A 12,152-nucleotide genomic window follows, 5' to 3' on the forward strand; every position below is an offset into this window, starting at 1 on the left:
GGCTGGAGATGGACCTGTCCTATTGCACTCCCATACTCTAGGACATCACTAGTCCTTCTAAATAAGCCACAAGTGGGTTGCAGAATAGGGGAAGGAGAGCAGTGGTATGTGATAGGGGCATTTGTCCATCAGATGTTCACACTGGCAGGTAGGGAAACTGAGGCAAACAACTACTGCTAATAATCCTGTGTGGGTGGTGTCTTACTTATTATTCTTATAAACATACTGTTGATTTATTATTGCTGTATATTCCCAAATTAATGCTGTGTTCCTTTTCCCATTAATAAGGCTTTCCTTGTTTAATACACAGACAGTGCTTGCAAAAAGTATTATTATTTAGCATTAGTGTAGAACCAAGGAGCCCTCGTTAAAGACCAGGACCCCATTGTGCTAGGCGCTGTACAAATAAAGAACAAAGACACAGCAGCTGCCCCAAAGAGCTTAGAATCTAAGGATAAAATAAGATACAACAGATGGACACAGAGGAACACAAGGAAACTGAGGCAATATTGATCACCATGATGGGCAGTGGCATCAGTGCACTAGTGGCCTAATTGTTGTCAATTTTTTTGTAGACTTTACAGTAGAGAAAAATTTTAAGCAAGGTTTTGAAGGTGGATAAAAAAGTAGCTTTGCAGATGTTTACAGGGAGCTCCTCTGAAGCGTGAAAGGCAGCATGGGAGAAAGCACTAACATGCTTGTTTGAAAATTTAACAAGTGGGCGATGGAGGCCGGCATCTGGGCCGATCAGATGTTGGAGTCAATATTTCAATAGTGAATGAGAGATATTAGATAGGGTGGGAGTAGGTTGTGAAGGGCAGCCAGGAAAGGTATTGAGTTTTCCCAGGTTTCAATAGTGCCTGTGCTGCTGTAGCTTTCACTGCTATTGTTACTCGAGCTAACTAGATCAAAGCTCGCTTGGGTATGTCCACACATGCTTTGGTCACTCCTCTGATTGCACTATAGACATACAAAATCATTTCTAAATGTGGGAAAGGGTATGCAGAATTATTATTATTTCCCTGGGTGACTCACATCTAGATCACCTATAGTTTTATTACACTCACAAACTGAGCTGCAGTTAAAAAAATGTTAAATCTAACTTTCAAGTCTGATCCTGTTGGTCGATAATATGTGAATAATCTGATCCATGTGACTAAACTATAACAATTAATAAATAATTTAACATTAATTGCTACTGTTCACTTAGTGCTGTAAATAAGCTGTAAAATGTTACCTCTAAAATAAGATTATATACTAATAATACTACATATTAGAAGAATAACATATAGTTGCTGTTACCAAATTACTTTTATTAAAATCAAGTACAGTCTCCATTTCTTAAGTAGAGATAGGTAATAGAATGTGATGATATAAAGCAGGCAGCCCTCATAAAATATTTTAGTAAAGAAGCAGTCAAGCATAAATGACCATTTTCTCCAGTATTATTTGTGATGTGACAGGCTATCTACATCAAGAGTACAATAAAGGAGAATCAGAGCAAGGGTAATAACCCTACCTATAGACCATCAGTTGAATAAACTAGAAGAATGAAATACAGTAATTAAAAGTAAGATAATTAGACTGAAAAAATAACTTGGTTTCTGCTGACTGATGATGTGTTTACTCCCAGAAAGAAACATTCATGACAATATTAATGGTAAAACCTATTAATTCTGTTATGTTTTCCATTTTTTTGCTATGCGAATATTTTGAATCTACCATCTCATTAAGTAATTGATAGGAGCTCCTCAGGGAGGTGGCATACTGTCTAAATCTGTCTTTATTAGTCAAACATCATTTAAAATGATAAAAGTTCTGATACATGATCAACTTGCAGCAAACACACAATATTAAAATCAAGACCTTGCTAAAAATTCCCACTTGAAGCCTATTGTGTCTGGAGGGTTCTTTGTGAGAAACAACCACTTGGCAACATGAAAACTCACCAAAAACCCAGTATGGAGCTAAATGATACTGAGGTCCTAAACAGAAAACAGGCACTGAACTGTTATTTCAAAAGACTGTGATAAAAACATACAATGCAGGCAATTCACAGAGAATTGTACATGTTCCTCTGAATTCTTTGGACCTCAGTCTCAGATCAGTGTACAGGAGTCAGACTTTAACACTGGAACTGGAGGCCCAAAGAAAGTACACCTCTACCTCGATATAACGCTGTCCTCACGAGCCAAAAAATCTTACTGCATTATAGGTGAAACCGCGTTATATCGAACTTATATAACCCCCCCCACGAGCACTGCTTTACCGCGTTATATCCGAATTCATGTTATATCGGGTCGCGTTATATCGGGGTAGAGGTGTAGTTAGAACGTCCCAAGTGGCCAACACCTGTCTTAGATCTAACCATGGGACTAGATTGTTGGGGTTGCAGCTCAGGAATAGTCTACCTAAGAGGCTATGATTGATCACCATACCATAGGCCTCCACTATACATGCACAAATCCACCCGGTATAGTATAGGAGAAATCATTAAGATCTTAGTTTAGATATTTTAAAATGTATTTTGAATGAAAGTTTCAAAATATCTTCTCCCTATGCCTTATGGTTGTTGTCATAAAGGAACAAGGCAGCCAGCAAAGCTTGTACATTTATGCCCTTCTGAAGTCTGTTGATGCTTTATAAAAAATTAAGCCCTAAAACAGACCCATTAAAAGGTTGTCGTCTGTGTAATGCTCGGAGGCTTGCACCTCTAGGTCACCAGGTTTACATCCAGTTAAGGTCAATAGTGACCAAAACCAGTTAGCATCTAAAGATTGATTAATGATCTGTCTGAAATGAATCGGTTGTTTCAGTCCACTACTTTTTGAAGAGGTGACCCGATCACAAAAATCACCCAGCTGTGTAATGTTGAAATGTAAATACAAGTTGAAAGAACAATCCACTCCTGAGGAAACTCAAAATGGAGAACCACCAAAAAGCGAATCCAGAAGGGGGTTCTAAATATAATAAGCCCCTATTCTACAAACAGATCCCAAGTTCTACAAAATTGTTAGTTTGCATTCATTTGTTTGATTTGTATTGCAGAGACTTACCTGTGAGTTGCTCGGGCTATTTTCTGCAAGCATCAGTATTCACAAGTTGATTTCTGAGCTGTGAGTCTGTCACGTAAGTCATAAGGTATGTTTTATGCTCCGTGATCAGATGACCTAATTTAATAAACAGGAAAAAAGAGTAAATAAATTAGTGGGGTTTCAATTATTTCAGTAAAAAGATGGAAGAAGAAGCAGACTGAGGGAATTTTAGGAAACTGTAAACCTTTTCAGTTCCTATTTTCTAGAAGGTATTATCTTTTGGCTATATATGAGAGCCACAGATTTAAACAGTCACATAGGGCAACTGCAGTTATGTTTGTGAGCAGCCATTTCCTTGTTTGGTTTGCTATTTTCACAGGGCACAAACATATCAGTGCATTCATGGGAATATGACCTTTGTCCTGAACCTTCATGTGAGAAACCTTACTTCAAGGTTGGTCAGACCCAATTTGATTTAGAATTCAACTACACGTTTGCAGAAAAATCATGTTAATTATTCACCCAGCTTCAAATCCAGAAGTGTTTGCCCAGGGCTAGATGATACATTGGAATGAGTGAATGGGAGGTCTGCTGATACAAAGCCCCACACAGCACCAAAAATGAAATGCTGCAGCTTCCTATTGAATTGAATGGCTGCAAATTCCAGCTTCTGCTTTTGTTTCTCTTATCTTGTTATCTTTTCAAGAGCCGGTGTGGTTGGTGTCTGCTCGCTTCTTCCTAGCTTAGATGGTGGTGAGAGGAAAACTGCATAAGGGCTTAAAAAGTCCAAAACAATTTAAAAAGTAAGATGGAAATGGGAAGCTGATTATCTGAAGCCAAATTTGATTTCCTTCCCTCAACCATAAAAACTGGTCTCCAGAAATAAGCAAGGCAATTCAGATTAGAGCTCTGAAAGAGCCAGTGGTTGAGTATAAACAGGATTCTTGGTAAGAGGTCATTTTTCAACTTGGGGACAGTGCTTAAATCTTTTTAAAAAGGAAAGAAGAACCTGACACAGCACATCAGGCCTGATTTTCAAATATGCTGAGTATCCACAATTCTCAGCATTCACTCACATTCCTGGGATCTCTGAAGACTGGATAGCAGCATTGTGGGATTGCATAAGGAAGACCAACAGGATGGGTGCAGCTGCTCTGCCAATACTTGCAGTTTACACTGGGACTGCTATGGTGGAAATAGACAACATGGTGAATGATTCAATAGTTAGCATGGCAACCCTCATGGTGATGTAAACAAATGCTCATGCAATATTTGGAGTAACTTTGTGGATGGACAGGTGCCCTACTACAGGCACCCTAGGGAAGTCCAAATAGTAGGTAACATGGAAAAATGCTCTTTGTGTCTAGATGAGCATTTTCTGCCACTGTACTACTACTATTGCAATGGTGGGAGTACTCGTTTCAACCAGCTGCTGATGTTTTTACTATCATGACATCTAGGCCTCCTCTGAGCAGGACTAGATGACATGCTAGTTTAAACATCAGCAGCTGGTCAACACTAGCACTCCCACCATTGCTACCACCAGCCAAACTGCACTACTACTACAGCCACTGTGGGAAATTTGATGGAAAAATGCTTGTGTAGACAAAGCCCCAGTTACGATACAGGAATAATGTGCAGTGAGAAAAACTTCAATGCTCTCACCCATGCAGTATCTGTCCTGTTGAAAAACAGAGCATTCAACATTCTAAGGCAGCTCTCTGGAACATGAAATTTGTTTTCCTGCTTAAAAACATTCTCAACATCTCTATATTAGACAACTGAAGAAAATTATTTGAAACATATTTAAGGAATTATTTTGGAAGTGACACACAAGTTAACATACTTGCTAAACATAAAGAGATTTGATATTTTGGGTTTCACCTTCCCTGTTTTCAACTATAGAACATAAGTAGCTCAATATGTACAGAACAGAATACATCCTCATCAATCTTCAAAAAGAGAAGATATCTATTATTCATTCCTGACTAGACTTCTATAGCCAGCTTGGCTCACAAACATTGATATTATGCTGGTATAACAGTGCTTTAAAACATTGAGAACAACATTGCCACTTATAATGTCTGAACTGTATGAAAAATTCAAATTAGCATCTTTCCCACTGCAATAACAACATTCAAGAAGAGCTTTGGGATTAGTTTTAAGATTCCATTAAAATAGTCATTTTTGTTACTATCTCTGGGGTCTTTTAGTTGTCTTTGGATGAATTACAGGTTTCAGAGGGGTAGCCGTGTTAGTCTGTATCAGCAAAAACAACGAGGAGTCTTTGTGGCACCTTAGAGACTAACAAATTTATTTGGGCATAAGCTTTCGTGGGCTATATCCCACTTCATCAGATGCATAGAGTGAAAAATACAGTAAGTAGGTTTAAATATACAGCACATGAAAAGATGGGCGTTGCCTTACCAAGTGAGGGGGTCAGTGCTAACGAGGCCAATTCAATTAGGGTGTATCTGGCCCATTCCCAACATTTGACAAGAAGGTGTGAGTATCAACAGAGGGGAAATTACTTTTTTGTAGTGACCCAGCCACTCCCACTCTTTATTCAGGCCTAATTTGACGGTGTCTAGTTTGCAAATTAATTCCAGTTCTGCAGTTTCTCACTGAAGTCTGTTTTTGAAGTTTTTTTGTTGAAGAATGGCCACTTTTAGGTCTGTTATTGAGTGTCCAGGGAGCTGAACTTAAAACTACAGTACCCACCTGGGGAAGTGAAGAAACAGATTGACAGAGCCAGAAGGGTACCCAGAAGTCAACTACTACAGGACAGGCCCAACAAAGAAAGTAACAGAACGCCACTAGCCATCACTTACAGCCCCCAAATAAAACCTCTCCAGCGCATCATCAAGGATCTACAACCTATCCAGAAGGATGATCCCTCACTCTGACAAGCCTTGGGAGACAGGACAGTCATCGCTTACAGACAGCCCCCCAACCTGAAGCAAATACTCACCAGCAACTACACACCATACAACAGAAACACTAACCCAGGAACCAATTCCTGCAACAAACCCTGTTGCCAACTGTGTCCGCATATCTATTCAAGGGACACCATCATAGGACCTAACCACATCAGCCACACCATCAGGGGCTCGTTCACCTGCACATCTACCAATGCCCAAATAAATCTGTTAGTCTCTAAGGTGCCACAAGGACTCCTCGTTGTTTTTGGATGAATTAATTAATGTTCGTTGAGTGTCTGGAAGATAAAAAGCACTGAATCAGAGCTAAGTATTATTTAAGTACAGTATTAATAGATCTTCCCCATAGCAGGTGGAAACATAACTTCCATTGGCTTTAATGCTGTACATAATCAGGAAGCTTGTAATACTGCTGTTTGGTTTTTTATTTCTTTCTGGGATTAGAGAGAGGACTTCAATCCGTCATCTTTGTCCATCACTGATTTTGCTAGTGAATCTAGTCATCATATAATTTTATTGCCTTGTTCTCAGAGGTAGAAAACCAAGAAAACAAGAAATGAAAAAACGATTTAATCAGTTTTATTTGAACTGTTTGGAATATATCTGTACAACTACACAATATTAAAATCAATGAGATTTAAAGAATGGCAAACACAAAAATGATAATAAAACTTACACAAGTTTCTCTCTGTGACATATCTTACGTGCGTTACTCATGAATTTAAAGAAATACCATAAAAATATTAGTTCAGGAGAAGGTAGCTAACAGTTTATTTTAATAATTAGCTTTTAGTTCATTGATTAGATCAGTGGTCTCCAAAGTGGGGTGCGCAAGAGGATCCTTCGGGTTGCGCGGCAGGAGGAGTGCCGCCAGAGCAGCACCACTTCGGCAGTTCGGGCAGCTTTTTTTTTTTTTGCTTCGGCAGTTTGGGCGGGAGTCCGAGCAGCTTTTTTTTGTTTTTTGGGGGGTTTTTTTGCTTGGCGTAGCAAAAATGGTAGAGCCGGCTCTGTGGCGCGGCAGGGGGTGCGTGCTCAAAATTTTTTTACTGATGGGGTGCGAGATCAAAAAAGTTTGGAGACCACTGGATTAGATGACTTGTGTAGACCTATCTCCATTTTCTACACTTTTAAAAGCATATTTAACATTACACTCATCCTTTTAAATCAAATGACTAGTTTTTATTAAAAAAAATATTTCAAGTCTTTCAAATACTAGATTTTTTAGCACTTTATATGATTTTATGCAACAATATATTCTAGATATCAGTGTATGCATACAAACAAATACACACAATTGCTGTACTCCTATACTATTTCAATTTTCCTTTAGGGACGTATTTCAAGAAAAGGTAGTCTTTTCCTAACAGCCCTATCCACTGTATGTCATTTTTAATCATTTATATTACTGGATTCTTTGGGCATTACCATCATGATCAGGTCTCCTTTGGACTGAGCACTGTATGAAGACAGTTGAAGAGACAACCCTTTCCACAGAGCGCTTAATCCTTCATTCCCGCAATATCCCCAACGTCTGTAAAATGCAAATATGCTATTTGAATAAATTTGAGAGACAGCATAGAAGCAAAGGGAGAAACAATTCTGTCTGAATTTCCAATTTAAGGTCCTGGTTCAACAAAGTACTTCAGCACTTTGCTGATTAGGGATGGTTTGTTGAATCAGAGCCTACCTTTTGTCCACTGTTTCTTACATCTTTCACTATTGCCTAGTGTTTGTTCCTTCCACATTAGTCATTCCTTATATAATTTCAACTATTACTTCTGGCAGTGTTTTGATTCTCATGAAAAAAATGTTAGCTGCACTTCAAGTATTCAAGAAGGAAACTGTTGTCTGTTAGTAAAGCAAAGAAATGCTTAAACGTGAATGTATTTCAGTGGCTATTGCACACAAGCACACCATTAATTCAGCCATCACTAGCATCAATATTCAATTAGTGCTCTGGGGAAAACAAATGTTTGTATTGGATTCAGCCTCAGTACAAACTGATTCTGGCAACAGATCAGAGGAACGTGTGACTTATGAGAAAAGAACTTAAATGGCCTATGGTTAGAGAAGAAAATCTACACATGGATATCTTGTCCTCATAAAATTCAACTCTATGCATTAAGGTTAAGATACCATGAGTCATCTGTTCATCAGTTGGTTATAAACAAAGTAAGCCTGGTAGGACAAATTCTTCTGTAGTCTCAGCTCTGTCTCTCTACAGGAACAGCACTATAATTATTATTTACCCATTCATAGCATCAATTTTACCCTTATTAGCTAAGGATTGCAGATTAGAAAATGATTCTGAAAGTGTAATGATCCCCCAAGAATATTTCTAACCTCCTGACAATCACTCCTCAACATGGTGAGAGAGAACAAATTCCCTAGACTTTCATATACTAGAGTTAGTTTCCAGAGCGCTGGGCAAATTCCAACTCACATGATTACATTGTGCTTACTCACATTCCCTCTCCAGTTTAAAATGGATATGTTATTCTTCACTCTACCTCCTAAAAATAAATTGTTCAGCAGTGTTTGTGAACAGCTGTCCTATATCTATCATGAAAAGTGGCTGAATTTCATCTGCAGACAAATAGGTTCTGTAAAACAACTTGGGATCCTTAATAATAATTACAGATAAAAAACCACAATAAAAGAACACAGGATGGACCATGCTCAATTAATGAACAGCTAATAAATATTTGGGTTTATCCTCATTTTTCAGTATGTGGCCTAAGGCCTTGTTTACCACACACTATTACAACCCTGCTATGAAGACCGAATTATTAATTTTCCTATGGGCTTTTCTAGGCACTCACCACTATGGTACCTGATTGCTTCACAAACATTAATTAATTCATCTTCACAAAGCCCCTGAGGTGAGGGGTTAGGGAAATGTGGAACTGAGGCAGGGAGAAATTAAGGCAAAAAGTTTCCACTAATTTTGGGTGCCCAATTTGAGATGCCTAGGACCTGAGTTTTCAGAGTACTTAGCATTATATAGCACTTTATATATTCAAGCACAGCTCCCATTGACTTCAGTTGCAGTTGTCAGTACTCAGCGCTTCTACAAATCCAGCCCCAGGGTCTCAAGTTGGGCACCCACAAAATGAGGAACACATAATTAGTGTCCACCTGTGAAAGGTATGGTTCAATGATTTGCTTGTCATTACACAGGACCTCTATGAAACATGGATAGAATCCAAGTCTCTAGTGCACCATTCAGTTGCCATAACCATGAGACCATCCTTTCTTCTCCTGTGGTCTATTTGCTACAAACCTTTCAACTTCTGCAACAGATGGGGCAGGGGTCTTAGAGGCAATAGCCTTCTTTACTGCACAACCTTGGACAGATTCAGCCTGTGCACTGAACAAAGCAGGCGTCCTGTGGAAAAACATTATGTGATCATGTAATTGAAGACAATATCACAATGCATACACACAAGTGAGCCACATTAATGTTTCGCAGGCAACCTTAATTCTGGCTTTTCTTAACTTCTGAGTGCTTAATTTTGCCACCTTAATAATGTTCTTTTAACATAGTTGTGTGTATAATATCGTTCTTAATAAAGCAAATTGTAAAAACAGAAATTCCATCATGTGGCATCGTAATGACAGCCATGTGGGTCACCAGCAGGGTTGGAACCTTTCGATCCACTGCACAGACCTCTGCCACTTGAGCTAATAGACTAACTAATAGCAATATTGGGTGTCATCCTCTATGTGGACCAAGCACTAGAGGGGATCTGATACACACACTTTGCCAGTCACAGATATTTGCTGACAGCAGAGGAATGATGAGACTCAGGAATGGTTCCATTTCAGGCTTTGGAGGGGAATGTGCTCAGTTGGGACAGATTCTTCTACCCATTTTCCCCGAGCTTCACCCCTTTTGCCCCATCCCCTGCATTACGTCCAAGTCACGCATCTTCCTTACACCTCACTCCTTGTTCCAATCCCATTCTCCTTGCCTACCCATCCCAATCTCCACTCTTTAGGCATCTCATCCGAGTCCCAGTCTCCTTGCCCAGCTAGGCCTAGTCTCCCCCACTGGGATCACTCTGAGTCCTAGTCTTCCCTGACTCCCAGTCTTTCTCCCTCCCACACACAGTCCCAGTCTCCTTGCACACCCAGTTCCAGTTCCCCTTTCTGGCTCCTCAGCCAATCTGTCTCTCCCCCTCAGCAGTGGCTTCCAGACCCAATTCTCCTTCCCTGGATTCCTCATGTCAGCCTCCTCTCCCACCTTCTTTGCTCCTGGTCCCAGTCTCTTTGTCCAGCAGGTCCCAGTTCTCTCCCAGCCCTCCAGGTCCTTGTCACATCTGCCCTCTTTCCCCACGCCCACTAGTTTGTAGTCCCAATCTCTTTATCCAGCTAGTTCCAGTCCCCCTAATTCCCAGCTCTTTGAAGTGAGTGTTCATAACAGAATGTGCACACAGTGTGTGTTTAGAATGTACAGTAATACAATGGTTTTATTCATCTCTTTTTTGTCCCCTCATTTCTGCTTCTGCAGGTATGCCTCTTCTCTCCTGCTCAGTTTGCTATCACTCCACATTATATGTGCGATGCTGGTTACTCAGTGTCATAGTAGCTTTTTACATATATTGTTAAGGAAAATGTGAGTCAGAATAATTCTTTTTTAAAATTAAAAATACAAGCTAATAACTTCTCTGCTTAAAGTGAGCAAGAAAGTAACCCTCAGCTAGTTCCTGTCCTTAACAGATTGTTTCTTACAGATTATTTTTGTGTTGTTACTACTTCATTATAATGCGTGTTGCTGTTTGTTGTTATTTAAGCTCTGATTAATTACTTTCATTGTTGGATTGGATGAATATGAGGGCCAAGAGAATTATGGCCTAGGGTCTCTACCTCCCATACTAATCTTTAGCACATCCCAGACCCTCTCAATATAGTATGGATAAATACTCTCAGAAGGCTCTATACTACTCCCATTAACTGAAGTGAGAGCAGGATCAGGCCCAGCAGGGCCGGCTCCAGGCACCAGCCAACCAAGCATGTGCTTGGGGCGGCACCTTGTAAGGGGCGGTCAATCTTGGGGTGGCGGGGGCGCTTGGGGTTTTTTTGTTGTTTTTTTGGTTCGGCGGGGCGGTGCTTGGGGGGGTGGGTTGTTTTTGTTTCGGCGGCATGGCGTGGCGCTGGGGGGAGTGTTTCGGCGGCACAGCGCTGGGGGGGTGTTTCAGCAGCGCGGCGCTGCGTGTGTGTGTTTCGGTGGGGCGGCGCTGGGAGGGGGTGTTACGACGGAGCAGCGCTCTTTTTTTTTTGCTTGGGGAGGCAAAACAGTTAGAGCCGGCCCTGAGGCCCAGACAGGCTTGCCCAATGAAACACAGTGAATCAGCAGCAGAGCTAGAATAACAGTTCCTGACTCCCAGCACCATACTCAATTTATTTGCTAAAGTGGGATCTCTTTTTTTATTGCAGGTTATTTGAATAGTTAAAACAACCAATGTTCCATGAGGGCCCCTCTTTGCCGCAGGCATTTTCCATTGTCTCGGGGAATGAGGTGTGTATTCTGTTGTTGTTTTTGCATAGTGTGTCAGCCATTGATTTCCAACAAAAATAAACAAGCCATTTGATTTTCTGAACTGAATATTTAGTTACAACATCACTAACTCTTTTCCTCAAAACTTCATATATTCTTTTCCTCATCACACTGCAGCACTAACACGACCAGAGGCGCTGACTTTTTAATTTCACCAGAGTCTTGGCCCCAGACCTCACACCCATTCTACCCCCCCCAAGGCTCCATCCCACCCCACCTCTTCCCACCCCATTCTGCTCCCTCCCTGAATGTGCTCCGCCCCTCCCCTCCTGCACGCCACTGAACAGCTGATCACTGGTAGGCAGAAGGGGGAGGAGCTGATCGGCAGGGCCATCAGTGGGTGCTGAGCACCCACTATTTTTTTCCCCGTGGGTGCTCCAGCCCTGGAACACCCACAGAGTTGGCACCTATGAACACAATGCAAGAAAAAGAATCTTTCCACGTGATGCACAACTGCCCTGCAATGATGTTGTAGGTCAAGGAAATTAAGTCCAAATATTTTGCTGTGAAGTCAAAAAGAAATGTATTTAATAATACATGAGACCACAGAAAAACAGGAGTGTGGGAAAAATAATGCACAGAGCTCAGGAAAAATAGGAGAAAAAGAATATATACAAA

The 12,152-nt window shown here is 40.6% G+C and overlaps 1 long non-coding RNA gene across 1 annotated transcript in view; it reads right to left on the reverse strand.

The window, feature by feature from the left end:
- LOC115271180 overlaps positions 1 to 12,152 on the reverse strand; it is a 96,092-nt gene that overhangs the window by 68,605 nt on the left and 15,335 nt on the right. The window contains exons 2-4 of the long non-coding RNA XR_003899782.1: positions 9,258 to 9,362; positions 4,112 to 4,220; positions 3,057 to 3,170 (exon numbers count right to left, since the gene is read on the reverse strand). This is a non-coding gene — a long non-coding RNA (uncharacterized LOC115271180). The remainder of the gene's footprint in view (positions 1 to 3,056; positions 3,171 to 4,111; positions 4,221 to 9,257; positions 9,363 to 12,152) is intronic.

This window comes from Terrapene carolina, unplaced genomic scaffold (genome assembly GCF_002925995.2).
Source record: "Terrapene carolina triunguis isolate 2854851 unplaced genomic scaffold, T_m_triunguis-2.0 Scaffold69, whole genome shotgun sequence".
Taxonomy (NCBI): domain Eukaryota; kingdom Metazoa; phylum Chordata; order Testudines; family Emydidae; genus Terrapene; species Terrapene triunguis.